Raw genomic sequence first — 18,826 nt, 5'->3', positions numbered from 1 at the left:
CCATTTTTCGGGAGGTTGGCTTTTATCAAATGTATTAGCTTTTAAAGGTGCCCATTTATCCAATGAGTTTGCCAGCGCCGCATTTAGATTTTCAATCTGTTTAGCTAAAGGTATTTCCATCTCAGTTGAGAGGAGGGAGAAATACTTGGAAAATATATCCTCATTTACACACCTCCAAGGTCTCTTTGTACTAGTGTGGGGGTCAGCTGGCTGGAATGTATCATTAGGGATCGTGACTACAAAATGGAATAAAAAAATGATCGGTCCAACATAATGACACCATGTCCTGGATTTTAATAGTTTTGATGTTGAAAACAAGAAGATCTACAGTATGGCCTGCTTCATGATTGGGCCACTAATCCATTGTTTCATTTGGAGAATACTCACATCGTTCTCCAATTGCCTGCATGTCACATCTTCCATTTCACAATGAAGATTAAATGGAGATTAAAATATCCAATGATTAGATCATTTTCATACTTTGGGGCCGATTATGAAGGCGGACGGACCTGAGTCCGTCCGCCACCATAGAGCAGGAGGGAACCTCCGCATTGCCTGCGGAGTTCCCTCCTGTGCAATTAGGATGTGACCGCCACCCTGGCGGTCACATCCTCTATTTTTACCATTGCGGCGGGTGCGGCTTCAAGCTGCATCCGCCGCAATGGTAAAAATGCACACATTGCATTTGTATGCAGAAAGCGGCAGGCACCGTGCGGTGCCTGCCGATTTCTGCATACAAATGCAGGGGGGTACCATAGGTACCCCCCATGTGCACCCCCCACCCCCCCTTCAACTAGGGGGCCCGCAACGGCCCCCCGCAGTGAAGTTACACATGCTTTTCCACGGCGGAAAACCCGCCGTGGAAAAGCATTTTTTAAAGCCCTTCCTAATATGGCGGACGGTGTCTGAGAGACACCGCCACCATATTAGAGCTTTTCCGCCGCGGTTGTAAGCCAACCGCGGCGGAAAAGCTGCGGACGGAAACCAGGACCCACCAGCCATCCTAATGTGGCGGTGGGTCTTTGGTGAGTCAGCTGCGGTTTTTCCGCATCTTCCGGGCCGGCGGTGGCTTCCGCCGGCCCGGAGGATGCGGAAAAACCGCAATCATAATAGGCCCCTAAATGTTTAGAGAATTTCACCGTGCAAGTGAGGGATTCTTTCAAAATAACAGCAATACCCCCTTCCTTCACAATTCACAATTCAATAACGTATAACCTATAGGTACAGCTGTTGGGATAGCTGATAATGTGGAAGCTTTAAGTCAAGTTTCAGTAACAAATGCCAGATCCGGCTTAGAGTCCAAGATCAAGTCCCAAATCTCAATGCAATGTTTCAGCAATTACCTAGCACTGAAGTTCACATATTTTAGAGTGGCCACTCTAAAAAGCTCAGGAGTGTTTTTAAATGGCTCCTCAACTGGCCCATCGGCCCATTTGTAATGATGACACAGAAAGGTCCCTTTCAGTGGCGGCTCCTCCGCTATTGCGGAGGAGCGTCGCCCCACTGCTTTTAAGCAGTGCAAATAAAGGAATATAAAATGATAATAACATTGAGTTATTATCATTTTATGTTTCCGTGCTGCTTTGCGGGTGGGTGGGCGGTGCTGCTCTGCTCTCGGAGCAGGGAAGGGGATGAGTGGTTTTCCCACTCCTAAGTGCACATGACTGTTGGTCGGCCCTCTGGGACCGGCCAAACAGTCATGGCGCTTTCCCTGTTTCCAAGCAGGCTGCATTACAGCCTGCATGGAGAACATGCCCGGGCCACCTTTCCCTGGCTGAGCGTCAAACCACAATGCTAATCACAACGCTGCATTGCATGGAGCTGCGGCAGACCAAAGGGAGATGGCGCATTTAAAATCTAAAAACTAGAGACCCCGCCCAACATAGGCCACAAAGTAAAATTAAGAACAGGCGATTAAAATTGCTTCAGGCGATTAAAAATTACTTCAAGTGGTGTAGCAGAGCTGCATGCGGGGGGCCGGGATCACCAGCGCGTCCGTGTCACCACGGACTTAAGTAGGTGCACGGCTGAAGGAGGTCTGATTACCTGAAAGGCTAGACTGCTAACTGTCAAAAATGGTGGTGCAGGAAGTGCAAGAAAACAGCATCCTGGAACTGCCAGCTACCTCTTTGCATCAAAGAGCACAAAGAGCTGCGGTGGACCAGAGGACGGTGGCAAATGTAAAATGTAAAAACTAGAGACCCCCGCCCTACATAGACCCCCAATGTAAAATTAAGAACAGACGATTAAAATTGCTTCAGGCAAATAAAAATTACTTCAAGGTGGTGTAGCAGAGCTGCGTGCAGGGAGCCGGGATAACCTAAGTGCCCGCACCTTGGATACTTCAAGAAGTCAATCTATGAAGACCTGTTAGCTTGTAATCTTACTTTAAGCTGCAACGTACCTGTGCCGGAGATCCAGTATCTCATTTGAGGTAGCCTTTGATCTACTGTCTTAGATTTCGGGGGCCTGCCCAGCGTGAAACCTGAAAGAGTATGACAAAGAACAATAGGAAGAAGCAGTTAGTGATACAATTCTTTAACTACCTGTAAAAAAGTAATGAACTCAAAGATGCACAATGCAAAAAAAAGTCTTTATCATCCACCTGCACAAGAAGTGACGTTACTGCACTCCTTCCCCCTCCCAGGACCTACTTAATGGCAAATGCAAAGTAGATGCGCAGCGGACATGCTGGTGTGTTCAGGTGGCACACTTAAGATGCCCCAATTGCAAGCCTGTTTGTGCCTGGACCGCACCCAGAGCCAGAAACGCTGGTCCGCTCACACTCCAGTGATACTCTGTTGCACTCCTCCGGTCGCTAGAACCAGGATGCGGCTCCCTTGTGCTGCTGCTCAGCATCACACATCCTGGTAGGAGCCTTCACCTGCACCCACTGCCAGTTCTCCTGCAGTCACTAACCCACACACCGCACAAAAGCACCCGCTGTTAGAAGTTGGCCTGGTATATAATGTTCACTATTCTAGTGAGCACCTTGTACCAGTCCAAACAACCCTTATGGTGATGGTTGTAAAGTCAACCTTATAGACCACATATCCTAGTGGTAGCATGGACAAAGCAGTCTTAGGCTAAACTCAAGAGGGCATGTGAAGCCAGCTGTTTTACCATATGCAAGCCCTTTAATACCAAATGAAAGGACACCACACAGGATATATATAAAATATATATGTATTTATTTCTAAACAACCCCTCTGAACTGTTTATGGGGTCAGAGGACAAAGCACATAACAAGAGACTTAAATATCATACAATAAGTTGCACAAAATACAGTAATGCCCTAGGGGCACTTCGAACCATATACTAAAATAGTGGTATAAGAACCACGTCACGAACAAAGAATAGGCCTAGGGCCTGGAGAATCGCTGGGGCTAGGCTGTCTTACCAAAGGATAGGGAGCAGGAGGCCCACGGGATGCGTGTGCAGTGTCTTTACACACACGCAAGTTACCATAGAGTTAGAATGGGAACGAAAGAATAGGAAACTAGTTCTTTTAGGACACTTGCAGCTGGACTAGGGAAAAGCTACTTGAAACTAGGACACTAGGATAGTCAATACCCACAGGAGTACCGAAATACTCACGTTACCTCACCCACAGGAAGCGGGTGCATAGGTGTCAAAGTGTGTCGGGTTTCGTCGCTGATTCCTATGGAGTCTTGGAGAAAGATGCTGCAGGCGACCAGGAGAGAAGTGTCCGGGTGGATCCAAGGGCGGATCGAGGATGAAGAGTACCTGAAAGCAGAGGGGACAGAGTCTGGGTCACTAGCCAGTGACCAGGAGTGGAACCAGGAAGGAACCAGGCGATGTCGGATGCGATCAGGTGATGTCGTGAAGCTTGTCTCTGCAGCCACGTGGACCAGGAGGTGTAGATGATGACCAGGAGCTGGGCACATATTGTCCCACAAAGGATCTCGCTGTTGGCGGTGTCGGCTTCCGGATTGGAGTCAACAAGCCTTGGCAAAGGCAACCCACGCAGAAAAGGAAGATGGCTTCTTAATCAGACCAGCAAGGTCTAAAGGGCTGCTCCTTTTCAGGGGAGCAGGGGCCAGTCTGGAGCAACCAGACCAGTAGTTTAGATTCAAGGTTTCATCGTCACAGAGGCCACTAGCCAATGGGCAAGTGACCGGACAGACGCGTTGAGCAGGAAAATGCAGAAGGGCCCCACACAGAACTCGTGGAGTGTGGAGGGCTGATCTTCGGTGCAGTTGGTTCTCGGGGCTGGGGCTTCTCAATCCCCAATGTACAACTTCGAGGGTGCCTCAGAAGTTGCACGGAAAGCAATTCGCTGGCTTTCCAAGATGGCCGGTCTCACGTCTCTCGTCGCCTCCACGGGTCTCAGCTCTGATGTGACTGTGGATCGGGCTGTTGGAAGTCTTTAAGTCCAGGTCTTGTCAGGCTCTGCGCTCGGGCTCCGGCGGGAGCGTCGACAAAGCAAACCGTTGATCGCTTGATGGTGCCTGCTTGTGCAGGGTGGTCACTCCTTGACCACAAGGGAGATTCTTCAGTCTTCTATCTTCAAGTAGAATGTCAAAGGTCCAGAGTTTCATTTCAAGTTTCAGTCAGGATAAATCTAAAGTCTTGGGACTCAGCTCCTACCTATATACCAAATTTAGGGGCTGGATTACCTGCTAGGTCCCTCCTATGGGTGGGACTCAGGAAGGGGGTGGTTACACCCCTTTCCCTTTGTCCAGTTTCGCGCCAGAGCTGGGGCTGGAGTGCCCCAGCACCGGTTTGAACTGGACTATGCACGGGACACCTTGTGTGCCCCAGGCAGTGTCTCATTTCATTCAGCCCTCCCTGACCCAATACACTATGGCCTGTCTGGGGTGGTGCTAGCACCTCCCAATACAGGAAACCTATTGTCCAAGCCTCCCTCACTGGAAGGACTCCCAGCAGCAGGAGGTCAGACTTGTGTCTGTGGCAGCAGCATCCATTTTGTGATGCTGAGGGTCTGGTTAACTTTAACCGAGATTAGAAGGAACAACATGTCTTCTCCCTCTAGAAGGGTGGAATGCTACCCCCTGTCGCCAGAACTGGCGAGGGGGTAGTATTCCAAAGCGTATGACACCTTACACGACATGTTTTGATAAAGCCAAACCAAAGTTAGCATTTAACCGCGAGGTTCATAATGCACTTAAGAGTATATGGTATAGCAATATCCTAGAACAGCTATAAGGACATGGTTCCGAAAGCTGCAGACAGGCTCTGCTCATGCTAGAGCCTCATCTCACATAAAACCAAGCACTCTGCCTCCAGGATTGTTAAGGCCTGCCATAGGAGTGACTTATAGGTGTATATGTGTCTAGATATAAGGTTAGATATAGGAATACTATACCTAAGCAAGGGGTGATTACACGACCTTGCCCCAGCTGAGTGATCAGCCAGTTGTGTCTTTTTGGATGGTTAGACTGGGGTGGCAAAATATATGCTGCAGCCCCTGTTAGGCCTTGGATGCACCTATGCCCTGGGTACCAATAGTACACTGTACAGGGGCTCATAAGATGACCCAATTCCCAATTGGTAATGTACCTAAAGTACATGGTGTGAATTTAGAGAGAGAACAGCAGGGCTGTGGGTCTGATTAGCAGGCCCACAGCCACATCTAAGTCAAAAACCAGTGAAGCAAAAAGCAAAAAAATGGTGTGACCATAGGAAAGCAGACCCTACTCTCCTACACCCGCAATGCCAGAAACACCCCCATCCTACACCACACGCCACAGCAAACCAGCACACCAACAGTCACTCAGATGCTACTGAACACACAATCTCTCAGCAAATACACAAGCAAAATTTGGGACCTGCTGAGCAGCAACACATCAAACCTCCTCTTCCTCTTGGAAACTTGGTTCAACCCACATCGGAACCCAACATCGCTGTGGCAATCTCAGTGAGTTACAAGATTGTATGACAGGACTGCCCTCACAAGACAGGAAAAGGACTCGCAATCATCTCCAAGGACTATATCAATTGCTCAACATCCATGTAGAATGCCACTCCATTCTTGGCACAACTGCACTTCAAGCTGCAACTCTCAGAGAATTTCACCCAAAATAGAACCCTTGCCTACCACTCATCCAGACTGCAAGACACATTCACCAGACTCATCACCTACTTCATTGTCCCCCTCACCGTGAACTCTAGAGGCTACGTACTCCCTGCTGACCTCAACTTCCACCTGGAAAACATAACCGACCCTGCTCCACAGCACTCCTCGAAAGCCTGAACAACATTAGACTTACCAAGCTTATCACAGGACCAACACACATTGCTGGCACACACTGGCCCCACCTTCACCACCAGCAACAGCATCAAATATAAAGTCACTTCGCCACTCACATGGACTGACCCCGCCATCATTAACTTCCAAATCAACACACTGTAAGTCAATGCATCCACCAGCATCAGCCTGCCAAGCTGTAGCTGGGCAAAATCTCAGAAACAGTCTGGTTCAACACCCTCAGCACTGATCAACCCAACCCCATGGATGACCTCAAAGAGGACATCACCAACTTCAAATACTGCGTCAAGAATTGTGCAGACTTTCTCAAACCCAACAAGCAAAGAAAATTCAACAAGCAGGTCAACTGGTACAGACAGGTTCTTTGACATGCCAAAAGACACTGTAAACAGCTAGAGATAAAACAGAGAGCCAGCCACAAAACCACTAATAGAACCACCTACAAATGTGCATTCAGATGCTACCACCAGCAACTGAGAGACACTAAGAAAAGAGTGCTAGCTGAGCACATCGAAGGGAGCTCCAAAAGCTGCAAAGAGATCTTCTCATTCGTCAGAGAGAAAACAGAGGGCCAGTCACAAAACCACCTACAAAGGTGCACTAAGATGCTACCACCAGCAACGAAGAGACACTAAGAAAAGGGTGCTAGCTGAGCACATTGAAGGGAGCTCCAACCGATGCAAAGAGATCTTCTCATTCATCAAAGACTTCACCACACCCTCGGCCTCGGTCAACATCACCCTCTGAAACAACCTGTCAAACATCTTACACTGAAATATTAAGAACATCTACAGCATGTTCGCACACCAACGCAACCCCAGCATCAACTTGCCCATCACAAACCAATACGGCCACCTGACCGGATGGAAAACCCTCACCAAAGACAACACATTGTTGATCATGCGGACCATCCACTCAGGGGCCCCATTCGATCCATGTCCCCAACACGTTTACAACGTGGGAACATCACCAATCAGCACTACTCTCACTGGCATCTTCAACACCTCCATCACATCTGCAACATTCCTGGAAGACTGGAAGCATGCGACGTCAACACCGTCCTCAAGAAGCCATTGGCCGACCTGAACCAACTGAGCAACTTCTGATTGATCTCCCTGCTCCCCCATCCAGTCAAAGTAATAGAGAAGGCCATCAACAAGCAACTTGCGACCCACTTCAAACTACACCACCGACTGAACAACAGTCGATCAGAATTCTGAAAAAACCACAGCACTTGTCGCAGCCACCTATAACATCCGAACCATCCTGGACTCAGACGAAACAACGGCAATCATCCTGTTTCATCTCTCCGTGGCATTCGACACAATATACCACAAAACACTTATCAGAAGACTTCCTGAGATTGGCAACCAATGACCTGCACTCACATGTATCTGTTCCTTCCTCACAGGAAGAACTCAAAGAGTCAGAATGCCACCTTTCACATCAGAGGCCAAGAACCTAATCTGTGGAGTCCCCCTGTGATCTCCCTGTTCAATTACTATATGACAACACTCACCAAAATAATACAATCCTGGTGCATCAAGATCATCTCTGAAGACACACAACTCATCCTATCTCTGATAAACAACCACCGCCAGAACCAATTTCACCAACTGCATGACCATTGTAGGAAAATGGATGGGTATCAACTACCTGAAGCTCAACTCCAACAAGTTAGAAGTAATGGTCTTCAGAAACCAGACATTCCCTTGGGACACCATCTGGTGGACAACGGAGCTAGGACCAACAACAACACCCACCAACCAGGCCAGGAATCTGGGGATCATTCTGGACGATAAGCTCAATATAACAGCGCAAGTAAACACAGTGAGTGCTGCCTGCTTTCACATCCTATGTATGCTCCGAAAAATCTCCAAGTAGCTGTCACAGAGCACCTGACGTGCCGTCACACAAGCAATCGTCACTAGCAGCCATGACTGCAGCAAGGCACTCTATGTCGGAATCTTTGAGAAGCTCTTAGACAGACTCCAAATCATGCAGAATGCTGCCGCAAGACTCATACTCGACCTCTCACACCAAACACACATCTCACCCCACCTCAGAGAGCGACATCGGCCTCCATTCACAAATGCAGCCAATTCAATCTCCTCACGCTCACATACAAAGCCTTTCATGACACTGGCCCAGCATACCCCAACAACTGCCCAACAGACACCTACACTCAGCCTCACTCGCACACACCCCCTGCATTCACAAGAGCAGATCAGGAGGTTGTTTATTCTCATATATCAAACCAAAAACATGGAACAGCCCCCCACAACACATCGAGCCTCCTCATCACTGCTTGAGTTCTGCAGAAGCTGAAGACCTGGCTCTTTAAATTACTCTGAGCAGACCCTCATCTACACACCTGTTCAAGTGCCTGCATACCCTCATGGGTGATTAGTGCGCTATACAAATAGACATAACAAAAAGAGTACAAGCACAAAAAACTAAGGGAAAAAACTGCAGTTTTAGCAAACCATTACAACGCACTAAGTAAAGAATATAAAGCACAAAGAACAGTGTTGTTTTATGCAAGGTTGTAAACAGTGTGATAGGAACAAATTTCTTAGCTGCACTGTTTAGCCCGGAGAAACATTATGTCTAGGAACCCCATGTTTGACATCGATAGTCTGAAACACAGTGCTGCAGTCAAGAACTGTGGTATGAACAGACAAATAGAACATATATTGCCCCTCAAGAACACAACTCACTTCGGTATCAAAGCACAGTTATGAGATTAGTTAACAGACATAATTTCTATGCCATCATTCATTAAAGTGTAACTGTGTGCAAAGTCAAAATGTTATTATGATTTGGAACTCAAAGAGATCCACATAACATGTACACAAAGTTCTATGAAAAACAATTCACACATTATAAAACATACGGACTTACATGAAAATGTCAATCAGCATGCAAACATACTTTACTTTGATAAAATGCCCCACGGACAGATAAAGTGCAAGTCTGCAGCTGACTCAATCAAACATCACAAGGCAATTCTATGTCAGGACCGGAGGCTTCAGATTATTCATTATTCTCTCTTCGCTTTATTTAACATTCCAAATACAGCAGCCTGAACGATTTCTCAGTAACAAAGAAAACTACAACTCCCTACAACCAGGGAGGCAAGTTAGTCCATAGTCCTTCCACCATTTCCAGCACTCCTAGTATTTAGTCCCATGTTTGTCTTTCCTCTTCTTCTTTCTTCGCTGCTTCGACAGCCAGATAAGTGCTCTATTGCTCTTTTTTCTATCTGGGGCTCTGTTGTACTATTGGAGGTGTTTTTTGTGTGGTCATTGTGTATTTTAGCTTTTCAGATTCCCTGCCGCGGGAGCGTTTATTCCGCTCCTCACGCGGCTGGCCCCCTGCTGGTGCGGTGCTTGATCCGACCGCTAGAGGGACTCAGTCCTCTCGTTGCTCTTGCGGCGTCACTCCTTACAGTGGAGTCTCGCGGTGTGAGTAAGGAGTGTGAGCCTGTCCCTGCCTGCCTCACCGTGACGCCCGATTCCATCTGGTTGTATTTCCCTGCTATTTGTACTCCCCGGCGGGGGTCCGTATTTCAAAGCGATTCACCCGCTTGATTGACGCACTCAGCTTAGTGTCGTAGCTTGCACAAGTCCCGCTGATTTTGTTCGCGCGCGAACGCGCCTGCCATATCTCACACATCTCGTGGAACGCCCACTGGGAGGCAGATTCAGTTCTGTTGAGGGCCGTGCGCGTTGGGGGTACATGCTGCCCTTATTGTAATCCTTTGGGTTACCAGACACTTTGTGCAGCCAAGCAGCCTGCCTAATCTTGGTGGGGTTTTTTAGCCCTCTCTCTCTCTAATTTCTGTGCTCAGCACTTTCTAGTGTGACTCATGGCTTGTGGGTGATTTTAGTGTGACACAGAGTTTGTGGTTAGTCTACAATTTCTTGTGAAGCCATTTGGGCATTACCTTCAGTGGTGTTATTTTGTCAAATTATGCAGGGTCACTCTGAATATTATGAGGAGGAGGTGCAGGGTTATTTGCCCTGGGACGATGAGTTCTTTGAGGCGGTGGACACCTCAATTTATAGGGTTGTCAATGAGGTCGTTGGTCCAATGGAGCAGCGACTCTCAGAAAAAAATTGTCCAGGAATGTGCAAAACTTGCAGTGGGGCGGACGGATCCCTCTGCGGATTCTGGCCAACAGCCTGGGGAGAACCCTCTACAAAAACACAGTGCCATGAAGGGGTGGGCGTGGAGGCTTTTGTGCGCCTTAAGTCCACTTTTATTGCGCCGAGGGCACCCTCCGTTCCCCCAGCTCCCCCGGCGGACGTCCCGCAAGAACCCCTGGAACCTCCTTCCCCCGTGACGGACGATGATGGCACACAGGGTGATACCGACTTCCGTCAGCGACTCCGTCAACCTCCGCCGCTACAGCGCAGGAGGATTCTGACATGCTCAACCCCGATGAGATCATGCACCCTCATTCGGCGGCTTGGGTTCCTAGCGATAAGGTGGCCAGGTTTCTGGCTAGTAGGCTCCGGAAGCCCTTGAAGAAGGAGGCTCGAGGCTGTCTGCCCGCAGAAAGCCCCAGACCCTCTTTGGAGAATAAGAATGCGTTTACACCGGAGCTAGACCCTAAAATGGCCACATTCATGGCAAAGTTCATGAAGGATCCCAGGAAGGGTATTGACAGGTCCTGGCGATCCTGTCAAGATAAGTTACTCGATGCCATTGGGCCAATGACTAAAATACTTGACATGGCCGAGGAGGCGAAAGTCTCATGGTCTCCCATTTCCCCCGAAGTCCTCTCTAATTGGACCCAACGGGCTATTATTTTTATGGGCAACGCGAATTGCGCTCTGTCCACCGAGCGTCGGATGTCTCTTTTGATTAAATTAGATCCCAAACTAGGGGATCTGGCCTCCTCGGAGGCAGGAGCTGTGGCGTAGGGAGGCCTTTTCGGCTACCCCTTTATTAAAGAGCTGGGAAAATTAGTCGCAACTTTCACTTCACTGGACAAAGCCCAGTCCAGTATCAAAAAGGTCTTTATTCAGTGGGTTTTCCGTGGGGCTGGGCAAGGCAGGGGCCGCTCTCCCGGCCGTGGATTCCAACAACCCTCAAGCAGGGGACAAGGCTCTGGACGCAGACATTATAATACTTCCGCAACCTACAATAATTTCTACCCAACGCAAGGACGAAGATTCCGGGGACGCAGAGGCTTCAGACCAACTCTGGCGGAAATTCAAACGGTAAGTGTTCTATCAGCGACTCATGTGCGCATTGGGGGGGCGACTAGCGGAATTTTGGGGCGCTTGGCCAGACATAACTTCAGATGCATGGGTTTTACAGACCATTCAGGGCTTTCATATAGAGTTCCACGGGGACCCTCGACAAGAGACTCTTCCTCGCCTGATTTCTTTCAGCGCCCGCGATTCTCAGTTGATCGACGAAGAGGTTTCCGAGCTGCTCCGCAAAGGGGCCATTTGCCGATCAATGTTTCATACCCATGGTTTCCTAAGCAATATTTTTTTGGTAGACAAGGCCGACGTTGGCCGACGTCCTGTTGTCAACCTCAGGGACTTCAACAGCTGGTTGGTGTATCGTCATTTCAAAATGGAGGGGATCCACCTCCTCAGCAACATTCTCCTACCAGCCGACTGGATGGTCCGCCTCGACTTGAAAGATGCCTATCTGGTATTGCCTATCCATCCGCTGCATCGTCGGTTTTTGCAGTTCTGTTGGAAGGACTTGGTGTTCGCATTCACAGCCCTTCGGTTCGGTCTGTCTTCAGCACCATGGTGTTTCACCAAGGTGCTTCACCCAGCAGTGGAGTTCCTCCACACTCTGGGCACCCGGATGATCGTTTATTTGGACGATCTACTGCTCATGGCGCAGTGTCCTCGAATTCTTTCCTCCCAACTCCAGCAGAGGTCTGGGGTTTGTGATCAACGAGGCCAAATCGGTCCTGCAGCCTTCTCAGACGATAACCTTTCTTTGCTTTGTGATAGACTCTGTCCAAGCGAATCTAAGTCTTCCGTCTCGGAAAATGGTAAAGATTCATCACGAGTTGCCCCAAACGATTTCAAAATCCCACATTTCTCTACGTCACCTGGCCCGAGTGGTGGGCCTTCTTTCCTCTTCAATTCAAGCGATCTTCCCGGGACCTCTACATTACCGGGCGCTCCAACGCCTTAAGGCGTTTCATCTGAGAAGAAGGAGATCTTACGACCATATGGTTCCCCTCTCGGAGGAAGCCAGAGAGGAGATAACGTGGTGGTTGTCCCACATGGAGGCCTGGAACGGGCGGGCGATTTTTGGCTCGATTCCAGACCTGGTCATAGAGTCCGACGCTAGTCGCTCTGGCTGGGGCGCTCGATGCAGGGATTTTTCCACCGGAGGAGTGTGGTTTGCAGACGAGCAGAGTCTCCACATCCATTGTCTAGAACTCTTAGCGGGGTCCTTTGCGGTCCGATATTGGACCAGAGACAGAGTACAATCCTGTGTCCTTCTGAAGATGGACAACGTTTCTGCGGTCCGGTATGTCAATCATTTGGGAGGCTCCCGTAGCGGGCTCTGGCGAACTTGGCAAAGGATTTCTGTACTTTCTGTCTGGATCACCACATTTCAGTCATAGCGGAAAACCTTCCGGGGCAGACCAATCAGATCGCGGACTGGCATTCACGCAACTTGTACGATTCCAGTCAATGGAAATTGGACCCCCAGATTTTTCTGTGGATTCAGTCTCTGTGGGGCCCATTCTCAGTGGACCTCTTTGCCTCCCGCTTGGACAATCAGGTTCCCCGGTTCTTCAGTTGGAGACCGGATCCGATGGCAGTGGCCACGGATGCCTTCCTCCAGGATTGGACCAAGGAAGTAGGGTATGCGTTCCCCCCCTTTTCAATGATCACAAGAGCGGCAGCTCAAATTCGTCGGCAAAGGGTGAAAGTGATCATGGTAACACCTTATTGGAGGTCTCAAGTTTGGTTTCCGATTCTTCTGGAGCTTTCTTGGGATTTTCCAATCCTACTACCCCGGTATCCTCGCCTGCTTCTGAACCCGGACGGGATGTCTCACCATCTGATCACGCAGGGACAGCTCCGTCTCATGGAGTGGCGGCTTTCCGGCAGCGTTGGTCGCTGCCAGGCCTTTTGGAACCGGCTGCGACCCCCTTATCAAAGGCTTGGGTAGACAGCACCACGAAACGTTATAGATCCGCTTCGACACGGTGGCTTCGTTGGTGTGTGCAAAGGGACTTGGATCCCGTGGTCGCGGACGTTGTTCACGTCTTGAATTTTCTGGCGGAGTTGGCGTCTGATGGACTGGCGTACCGCTCAATTAATGCAGTTCGTTCGGCGATTTCTACGGGCCATTCCCCGCTCAATGGGAAGCCAATTGGGGAGCATCCTTTGGTCTGTAGACTCTTACGTGGTATCCGGTTGTCTTTACCTCCGGAGCCTCGGTATTCGACCCTTTGGGATGTTAATTTAGTTTTGAACCTCTTTTTATCTTGGCAGCCTAATAAATACTTTTCTTTGAAGGAATTATCCGCGAAATTGGCTATGCTGCTATGTTTGATCTCCTGTAGGAGAGTTTCGGATACCCAGCTTTTTGGGATACTCCGAAGTTGTTTGTGGTGGATTGTCTCAAAACTTATGAAGACTTGACCCTAGAATTTCGTCCTCCGAAAACAACTTTTCATAGCACTCAGGAAACCGCAAAAGGCTGTGTCTTCTCCTTCAATTGCAAGATGGGTGCCTGGGTCATGCATGAAGCGGGCATTGATACAAGACAGTTTGGTGCTCATTCCACTAGAGGATCCATGGCCTCTAAAGGCGTTTGCGTTGGGAGCGTGCCTAGAGGATTTGATGCGAGCAGCAGATTGGTCTTTGGACTCTACGTTTAAAAGGTTTTACTTTAAACCAGTGGTGGATGTGGCTCAGTTGGTGGTAAGTAAGCTTTAAACTAGCATAATCTGAAGCCTCCAGTCCTGACATAGAATCGTAATTTGCCAAGCAGTATGACGGTAAGTTCCAATTCTATTAAGGACACGGAGGCGAGGATTATCCCACCTGGAGCACGATAGTGCGAACCCACCCGTACTGTGGTAAGTAATCACTTTTAGTGGTTTTCTCTTAATAGTTAGTGAAGATTGTACATTTAAGCTTAGTGCTATACGATCATTCTGGTGACATTTTACAGGTTCTTTGAGTTCTTCATTTCCTGATCAGGAAATGATGGGTCGAAACAGGACTAGTGATGATTGAGCGTGACTCGCGCGAAGAAAGAGAAAGAGGAAAGACAAACATGGGTCTAAATACTAGGAGTGCTGGAAATGGTGGAAGGACTATGGACTAACTTGTCTCCCTGGTTGTAGGGAGTAGGAGTGTTCTTTGTTATTGAAAAATTGTTTATCTTTCTGGCTGCTGTGTTTGGAATGTTAAATGAAGCGAAGAGAGAATAATGCATAATCCTCGCCTCCGTGTCCTTAATAGAATTGGAACTTACTGTCACACTACTTGGCAAATTCCGATTCTTAGCTAATACAGGAAATTGTCCAAGCGTAATAATTAAACAAAGAAATAGTGAAAAAATGTTTAACAATACAACACTAACACAGTACTTCTATTTATACAGTACGTTCAACTTTACGGATCAATACCAATACAGTAATCTATTTATACTGTGCAAAATCTTATGACCTAAAATGCCCTATTTCACAAAAGCAGAGTCAAGTACAATTAATATAGAGGTACAACATACAAGCAAATCTAGAAAATAATAAAAAATTGTTTTAAAACATTTTTAAAACATTTTTGAACAGACTATTTCCGAAGGTGGAGCAAAATTAATTTTTTTACGTCGCAATAGCTGTAGGAGAGGACGAACAATTAACATGATTTAGATTCTGCATATAATTCCCACAAAGATCACAAAGTCTCTCGTAACTAGGTAATCCTTCCCAGGTTCCAGTGATAATTGTTAGCGGAAGCAAATTCAGCCTTAATAACAAAATGGTTCTAAGCACACGAGGAGGAAGGTTCCATACTACATACGGTTGTGTTTGTTTACAAAAGCTACTCTCCGCTACTATTTCATGACAGGCATGCTGAGTATACAGTACAATATCGCTTTTCAGACTAACTTCATAAATTGTTTTTTTAATCAGAAACATTTTCAAAATATGTTCTGGTAAGGGTGCCAACTCACTCTGATCAATTTCGAACATATCCTTCCGATTTCAGATTTTAATGTAGCTGTTTGGAACCCAAGTCACTATTCATTTTGTTAGTCCCCACCTTAAAACACCTGCCATGGTAAAGACATTCATAGATAGGAGCCCAAATTCAAGCCAGAAAGTCAAAGGTACAGCTGAAAAATTCAAATGACAAATTTTGGGCCAAATGCACCCTTCAACATTCTCGCAAAAGGACCAATGCCGCTCTTCCATTACTTCACAGGCTAACTCAATGAAGGTGGGATTTATACCACAAAAACATGGACAAAACTCCTTTGCCCACAACACATATATAGGCTGCAATAGCTTAAGATAATGCCTTACTTCTACACTGACTGATATGATCACTATTTAAGCAATTACTAGAAAACAAACTAGCTATGGGTACAGCTTCACCACTTCCAGATTATCTTTCCCCAGAGATCAGTGCAATTCCTTCCTAACTTTTCACCTCCAATACCAAAAAAACATAACTTTGCTCTTAAGAGATGTTTATTTAAAAAACAATTAATTAACTTAGTTTCCCAGCTCAGAAAGATGCCTCTGTAGTCCTAATTGGGTTAAAACAACATCATCAGCATAGAGAAGACAACCAACATTCATTGTTCCTTATTTAGGTGGGTCCCCCTTATGCTGTTCAACTCTGCTACGTAAGTCATCGATGTAAAGGGAGAAAAGATGGGGCGCAGGTAAGCACCCCTGCTTCAAACCCTTGTATGTCTCTACTTTGCTGCACAAACCCTGGTTCCCTCTTATATGGACCTGAGTGCAAGTTGAAGAGTGCAGAGCAACAATTAACCTAAGCAAATGCGCTGGGGTCCCATGTACAACCAATTTCCTCCACAGGAGGTCCTACGGTCAACTCTGTCGAATTCTGTCGAGAAATCGATAAAGGCAGAGTATAAAGTCATACCCTTGCCCACAGGATACGTTTCGATCAGTGTTTGGAGGGCCATATCTAGGGAACTACAATGCTTATGAAAACCAACTTGCTCCACAGAAACAAGGTTATTCCCAAATGCCCAGTCCTGAAGGCAAAGCAGAATACTCTTGGCAACCAGTTTCCCTATTGCATCCAATAATGCAATCTACCTGAAGCTAGCAGGAGAGGTTTTAGGACCCTTTTAGGTCGGGCCTGGGCAGCGCATGCGCTGCTCTGCTATTCATGCTATATTTAGGTATGGACTTGAGGTTCCACCCATTTTCAGACCATGTTTTCAATTAGCTCCTTTCACAGTCTTTTGGAAATGCTTTTTTCCCATTGGTTAATTTGTTTGGTAGTCCCTCTTTGGTCCCACCTTTGCTCTAGTGGTAACCTCCCATAAGGACTGCCCCTGTTTCTGTGATGTTTATCAGTGAGTTTCTCTTATATTTTTTTATTTATAAAGTTTTATATAGCGCGAACAAGATCCCGAAGGATATCAGAGCGCTTTACAAAAGGATGGAAGGAAGGACATAAATGCAATATCTACATCAAGTAAGAATATAAAACAGGAATAAACTCATAATTAGAAGACAAATGAGTCAAGGAGAGTAATGCAATAAACAGGTATATAGCGGGTTACAAGAGGGAACACTATGTGGTAAAGAAGAGCAGCGTCAAAATGGTGGTACAATGGTTGTGGGATAAAGGACTTCGAGCAAGTGAGCCTAGTCCAATAAAGGTAATTTGCAAGCACTATTTTAGTAGCTGCTGTTGCAGGCACGATATCTAGGGACTTTCACAACGTTCTTTTCTGATAGCTGATGTGTTGGCGCGACATCTACGTCGTTACCCAACTGCATTGTTGCAGGCACAACAGCTATAACCTGCACCAACTGCATATCCCTGACCATAATGTCATTAATATATATATATATTTTTTTACTGTGTGCGCAGCAACGAACTTTCAGACTGTTTGCGCTGAATTGTAATTACTGCTGGGTTGTAAATGCATTGTGATAAGCGCACGATATCTAACATTGTTAAATAACTTACCGTGTGTATCGGCTCTTTATTGTTGTCACTGTTGATCCACATGTAACTTTCTTTTTTAAAGAAAGAGTGGTCTAATTTCTATTTAGTGTTGCAGGCACAACAGATATAGACTTTACCAAATGTATAACCCCCACCATATGGAATAATTATTTTGTTTATCAACTACGGACATCCCAGACGGTCTGCGGTGAATATTCATTAGTGCGGAAATGTAATTGCGCCGGTATACACGTAGGCGATTAACTGCATTTCCACACGCGCTTACGCTTTATTGCTCACAATATATATAATTTTTTGCAGTTAATTTGCATCACCAACCACTTTTCCCAACAGTAATATCTTTATCTTATTTTTTACAATAATTGCGGTGTCTTCAAACCCGCCAAGGGTCGAACCTCACCATCATAACACACGGTATCTATTGTTTATATTACAAGTGCTTCAGTTTGTAAACTCGGTAAGGAAGTAGCGCATCCTTGCTTCCTCAGCTGGCATATATTTTATTAAATGCCATACACTAGAGCAACATCTCAAAGAAGATGGCCCGCTCCGCTCTGCTCCTTCCCTGAAAATTTGGGGGGGATTCGTGAAGTGGGGGCCGATATAAAAGGGGGGTCCCAAAACGTGTTTTCCCCATGTTAATTTCCATAGGGCGGTTGGACTCACGTTTAGCCCGAACGGCTGAACGGATTTCCACCAAACTTGGCAGAATTGTAGGGACTGGTAGCCCGATGTGCCTTTGCTATGTCTCAAGATATGTGCTCCAGTGGATTTTGAGTAATTTAGGTTCAAGAAAATATATATATATCTGGGCGGAGCCTAACCACACATCTGATCTGATTGGCTGTCAGCACTTCATCCAAGAAGTGTTGGCAGCCATCTTGGGACCAATATACATGATAGCACCTCATTAAAAAGCATTGTAGTTAATAGAGGGTTTTAGGACTTTAGTTACATTATAAATCATTTGTTGATGGTACCATACTCATTTTAGGAATTGTGGTGTGTTCTAAGGTGATTTTACCATGTGAAAAAGCCTTCTGCTGTGATATCATGAATCATGTTTGAAAGAAAACTAATATCTCATGATTTTCCCACAGTGGTTTGGAAGGGGATCTATAAGCTAAACTGAAAGCATATTTTCTGTAAATTCACATTATCTTTATCAGTCATGTGAGAATGAAGTCTGACATTCTCAGTAAAACATGTACATCCAACAAGGACAGAGACTGTCAGTTGATTCCTTTGTGTTCTACTGTAGCCTCCTAGAACAACTAGAGCGCTAACAGTCCTACTTATTACAAAGGTATAGCACACCTGAAGCCATCGTGATGGGAATAAAGTGGTAACTCTTAAAAAATTAAATCTAAAAAGGAAC

General features: G+C 46.6%; 1 protein-coding gene across 1 annotated transcript in view; it reads right to left on the bottom strand.

Moving 5' to 3' along the window:
* LOC144769233 (small COPII coat GTPase SAR1B-like) overlaps window positions 1–18,826 on the bottom strand; it is a 382,034-nt gene that overhangs the window by 261,045 nt on the left and 102,163 nt on the right. The window contains exon 2 of the mRNA XM_078653274.1: window positions 2,405–2,485. The gene's annotated coding sequence lies outside the window, so the exon portion shown is untranslated. The remainder of the gene's footprint in view (window positions 1–2,404; window positions 2,486–18,826) is intronic.

Source organism: Lissotriton helveticus, chromosome 7 (genome assembly GCF_964261635.1).
Source record: "Lissotriton helveticus chromosome 7, aLisHel1.1, whole genome shotgun sequence".
Classification (NCBI taxonomy): Eukaryota; Metazoa; Chordata; class Amphibia; order Caudata; family Salamandridae; genus Lissotriton; species Lissotriton helveticus.
Note: the sequence above shows the minus strand (reverse complement) of the source record. Positions and strands in the feature narration are given on the sequence as shown.